A 6000-nucleotide genomic window follows, 5' to 3' on the forward strand; every position below is an offset into this window, starting at 1 on the left:
GCTCGCCCACGTTTCGTGTTGATCACTGGTGCACAGCTTATTGAACAGTGGTTATCTGTTTTGGACGCACTTGAGATACTGGCAAGGAGAGTATAATATATACGTAGGTGGCTGTGCACTCCGAAATAACTACAGGTTTGATTTTCTGGCACTTCTTTGCGCATTTTGCTATTAACTGTAATCCACCTATAGTGCCATTCTTTTGTAAGATTGATGACATTGTTTTTCTTCTTGTATGTTGTTATTATTTAGGGTTATTAGACAAAGTATGTGTTCTGGTTTTTATACATTCTGCATTGTTCTCGTGGTGAATTTTTATGTATCGTGGATCCTGTGCAAAGGGAGGGTTAACTGAGGAGCGCCGGGACAAAAACCGATAAATCCGCTTTTGGTGTTAATACAGAAAGTAACTAATAGTGATATCTAAAAGGCTCCAAAAGCTATAAAAATAACACACACCATAAAACACTTGATATCGCGTTGTGCTGAAAATTATTTTGTTGTAGCATGTATTATAACTCCCGTATCGACCCCTACAGCTCAAACACGGGGATTCCACAAAAGTGGATATATCGGGTTTTGTTCCGGCGCTCCTGAACTATTGTATTCAGTGGTTCCGAGAGATTTAATTTGGCTGTAAATAGTAATTGTATTCCAGTTTTGAAATTTTTCTAATCTTTTAACGATTGTGTTGCTCTGGATACTGCCCAGTCGCTGTGGGGTTTACGTTGTTACGTTGTTGTTTCAATGGTATAATCGGCGCTGCGCATCGTACGTTGTAGTTGATCGTTTAACTGGGCGACGACGCGTTGGCGGCGGCCAGTCTGAATCGTAGTCGACAGCGCGGCCGCTGTGTTTATCAGCAGACTCCAGTTATTCGGCGAATTTATAAGTTGAGTATTTTATTATTTCTTGTTGATGCCGAGGCGTCCGTCTTTGCTTCTTCACCGTTCCTTTCAGCTTTCATTCATGCTCGATCTGAGATGTAGTTTCCCCGCACCTGTCACTGAAATTTTGTAATACCTGAAAGATGCCTTTCACTATACGGGGTTTTTAATGTCTTATTCTGAAATCGAAATTGTGAGTTGTGTCTGTCGTTATATCTTAAAACGTGTCCTGCTTCTGCGGCAGTTTTTCTCAGTAACCCATTTATTGATTGCATTCTTCTTAAGACCTATGTAACTCCGTCTTCAGGCCACGAGTGGCCTACCGGGACCATCTGAACGTCGTGTCATCCTCAGTGGAAGATGAGGATAGGAGGGGCGTGTGGTCAGCACACCGCTCTCCCGGTCGTTACGATGGTTTTCTTTGACCGGAGCCGCTACTATTCGGTCGATTAGCTCCTCAATTGGCACCACGAGGCTGAGTGCACCCCGAAAAATGGCAACAGCGCATGGCGGCCTGGATGGTCACCCATCCAAGTGCCGACCACGCCCAACAGCGCTTAACTTCGGTGATCTCACGGGTACCGGTGTATTCACTGCGGCAAGGCCGTTGCCCAAGGTGTATGTAAACAGGGTGTTAAATTATTTATTGTTTGGTATGGTCTTTGACATCCGTAAACATTTTGTCTGTTTAGTAAAGTTTCAAACTCTAGGGAATTATTTATATTCTGGGGTGACAGAAGTTTGCTGTTACCATGCAATTGCTGAATAAAATCTCTTGGAAATCACAAGCGAAGTTTATGTTTGATTGGAAATTATTGCCTTATCTTTATTGAGTTAAAGCATCCTCGAGCGTGTGTCCGACGTCTCACAGGGCTATACTTCACTACCCGCTTTACTGGTAGAATTTCGTAGAGAAGCTTGAGATTGCAGTACCTGTGCTGGATATGCTTCCTCGTAAATGGTGCAACGTTTTTCTTCAGACTTTTCTTAGATTCTGTTTCCTGCGCCAGTTCTGCACAATGTTCATTGCACTTGGTGCTATGTTCTAACAGTACTAGCGAATTTGCCAAGTTTTCCCATAATTAAATCGTCTTCATGCCCTTGGCAAAAGTAGCCGGTAGTATTTAACTCTTCAGTGAGCTCATTCAACACTGGGTTCCACAGTAGTGGGAACAAAACACCTCCTGCCGGACACCCTCTGATTGTTTAGCTGTCCACGTGAGTTCATCCTCTGCAAGCCTCTTCATCTCTGAATGACTGTTACAATCTACATCTATCTAAACCTGCTTACTGTATTCATCTCTTGGTCCCGCCTCTACAGTTCCGCCTCCTCCCCCACCCCTTAATAGACGTCCCTCCATTATCAAATTTCCGTTTCCTTGAAGCCTGAGGAAGTGTTCTATCTACCAACTCCTTCTTTTAGTCAAACTGCGCGTTAAGTTTCTTTTCTCCACCAGTTCCATTCAGTACCGACCTGTGCACGTAATCTTCTGTACTTACGCACATTTCAAAAGCTTTACTGACCTAATGTCAAGTGTTTATTGTTCACATTTCACTCCAACGCTACGCTCTAGAAAACTGCCTTCAGGAAAGACTTCTTAACACTTAACTCTATATTCAGTGTCTTCTTTCCACTGCTAGTATGAGTTATACATCCTGTCTCATACACACGCCATCAGTTATTTTTCTGTCCAAATAACAAAGCCCATCTACTACTTTTTTATAGGGTGTCAATTATTGAACTATATGAAATAAAATCGCCATAACTTCCGAACGGTTTGCGTTAGGGCGTTCAGACTGCACGGTTGGCCTCTAGGCATGATTGACATTAGTGTGCGCAGTATGGTTTGGTTTAGAGACGAAGCCCACTTTCATTTGGATGGGTTCGTCAATTAGGAAAACTGGCGCATTTGGGGGACTGAGAATCGGCATTTCGCGATCGAGAAGTCTCTTCACCCTCAACGGGTGACTGTGTGGTGTGCAGTGTCCAGTCACGGAATAATCGGTGCGACATTCCTTGACGGCACGGTCATTACCGAACGGAGTGTGAAGGTTTAGGAAGGCGATTTCACTCCCCTTTTCCAAAGTGACCTTGATTTCGACAAGGTGTGGTTCATGCAAGACTGAGCTCGACCTCATCGAAGCAGGAGAGTGTTTAATGACCTGGAGGAGCACTTTGGGGACCGCATTCTGGCTCTGGGTTACCCAGAGACCACTTGCATGGACGTCGATTCGCCGCCATGTTCTCCGGATCTGAACACATGCGACTGCTTTTTGTGGGGCTATATTAACGACAAGCTGTACAGCAATAACTCCAAAAACATTGCTGAGCTGAAAACAGCCATTCAGCAGGTCATCGACAGCATCGATGTTCCGACACTTCAGCGGGTCATGCCGAATTTCGCTATTCGTTTGCGCCCGTCACCTCAAATGATGGCAGGCATATCGAACATGTCATAACCTAAACCCGAATATCTGTACGGACGTTTACATTTACAATAAAGTGTGTGCACGCTGCAGTTTATAACTAATTTACGTTTCTTTCATACAGTTCAATAATTGTAACCCTGTATCTTATTTCTTAGTCTAACTCCCTGAGCGTCGCCTGATTTAAGTCTCTTACATTCCCTTAGCCTTGTTTGTTTTCTTGGTGTTCATCTTACAACCTCTTTTCAACACTATGAATTTGGTTCAGCCATTCTCCCAAGTCCTGTGCTGTCTCTGGAAGAAATAAAATATCATCGGCAAACTGTAAAGTTTATATTTCATCTCCCTGAAATTTAATTCCCCTTCCAAATTTCTCCCTGGTTTGCTTCACTAATGTAATGTTATCTTCTTCCTTCTTCAGATTTTTCAGCCTTGTTAGAACACTAAAGCTTCTTCCTCACTGTGTTACATTTCATTTTCGTTCAAGAGTACAGTCTAGAAAATAAAAGCGAGGACTTGCTAACACTTAAATTTATATTCGAGGTTAACAAATTACAATATTACGAAGTTAGAACTCATCGTGGGACTGTGTATTCGATGTTAAAAAATTGCAGTATTACGAGGTTAGAAGTGTGTGTTAGAAGACTGCACCGCTTGTGTATAAAAGTTTTGTACCATTAGCGTAGTTTTTCGTCTGCACCGCTTGTGTATAAAATTTTTGTGCCATTAGCGTAGTTTTTCGTGTCGTTTCCTGTATCACCGTTCCGTTGACTTTCGCTGGTCTCTGAGGGACCTCCTGAACAGTGCTAGGGTTATTCACGTACATGCACCTCTGCTCTCCTTTTTAAAAAGGACGTTGCCAGACTGAGGCTATCAGGTTGGACCGAAAATGCTGGGCCACTACTGCACGTTGTTGTCATTCCTTCAGCCAGCTTTCCACATGCCACTAAAGCGACGCCACTCCGCCGCCACAGAAGTGGCGCCACTGAAGCCTCATATCGAAACACCCATATCCCTGCCGTTTCTCTCTAGTGGCTCCACTTTTAGCCGCGTTACTGAAAGTTAAAGTTGCTTCAAATCTGTAACGCCTTTTTTCCTTTCTCTCGACCGAATTGCGTCATTCCTTGCCACCTCGTGCCTGAATTTCGAAATACGTCTCTGTAATCCTATTTTCGTGTTAGTAATTTTGCCATGAGTGTTTTGCAGGACGAAAAAGGTCACCTGGAACAAATGAACAGCTTCTTGAACTGTAAGAGTAGCGATCTTGTATGTGGAATCACCAAAGTTAATCAGTGCAGAACTGGCAGTACTGCAGGCATAAGGACGTAAAGGCACTTAAACATCTTTCCGGGCAATTTTAGACAGAGTAACAAGGTTTCTGGTGGCAGTATTCTTGTAATCTTCTGAAAAAGCAACGAGAATAACAAATAAACTACCGCAAGTGCTCTTGGACGAAGCTTAACTCTAAAATTCGGCATAGAATAACTTCAATATTTATAGTACGTGTGACGTCTTATTTATACATCTGAGGCCCAACAATATGAAAACAAATATAATTTTAAACATGTTCACGAAAATAATCTATATTGTCACCTTATGCAATGAATACAAGAAGAAATTGGCAAAAGGTAAATAATCAATGTTTTCAAGGAGATGATTTCACTTTGGATCCACTGGAACAAACACTTTTCAACCATTTGTCGTTTCATGTGGTATATTTAAAAGCAAATTCGAATTTCCTAGACACAATCTGACATCTCGAAACTTTCATGAACTCGTAATGTCTAAAATTATAGCCCTCAGTCACAAGCAAAAAGAGCCTAAAATTGAAGAAGTTTGATAACAAAACTATATATTAGCCCGACGCTTTTATTTCTAAACAACTTTAAGAGCAGTAGCACAAGATCACATTTAGATGTACTTACTTTTCACTTTAAATTACCTCCTCAGTATGGCGACTACAAAAAAAACCGCAATTCAGTCTCCTACAATTACGTACGGTAGCACACTCTCAGCCGGCCGGCGTGGCCGAGCGGTTCTAGGCGCTTCAGTCCGGAACCGCACGACCACTACGGTCGCAGGTTGGAATCCTGCCTCGGGCATGGATGTGTGTGATGTCCTTAGGTTAGTTAGGGGACTGCTGACCTCAGATGTTAAGTCCCATAGCGCTCAGAGGCATTTGAAGCACACTCTCCACCCAGACAGTAGCTTTTAACAATGCAGTACATTCGTAGAAGTACTTCACTGGATCACAACATATCTCTGTCCTGCAACAGCATCGGTGGTTTCACGCTAAAGGCATTGGTACTTCAACAATAAATAAATAAATAAAATAGAAGAGAGTACAGGAATTGTGCGTTCAGCCATAAACCACTGGAACTAAAAGGAACTGAAACAAAAGTAAAAATAATAGCTTTTAAATGAGTCTCCAGATAAGCGTAAATAGCATCCAGCACATCACACAGGACCTTCGCCATTGTTGATTCGGGGAAGAGACATACTGGATGAACATTAATGAAACCGATAAACTGCAGGCATGGATTTCTGACGGGAAATGGAGGAAGAAGGGTAATATGGACATGTGCTGGAATATGGACGGTGTGCGTGCAACGACCACAAATCGTCCCGAAACACAGTACAACAGCTACATCGCATCCACGTGACAACAGATGTTCAAAGTGATCCC

General features: G+C 42.7%; 1 pseudogene; it reads right to left on the bottom strand.

Moving 5' to 3' along the window:
• Positions 1-1381: 1381 nt before the first annotated feature.
• Positions 1382-1499, bottom strand: LOC124552760 (annotated as a pseudogene).
• Between the last annotated feature and the right edge of the window lie 4501 nt (positions 1500-6000).

This window comes from Schistocerca americana, chromosome 10 (genome assembly GCF_021461395.2).
Source record: "Schistocerca americana isolate TAMUIC-IGC-003095 chromosome 10, iqSchAmer2.1, whole genome shotgun sequence".
Taxonomy (NCBI): Eukaryota; Metazoa; Arthropoda; class Insecta; order Orthoptera; family Acrididae; genus Schistocerca; species Schistocerca americana.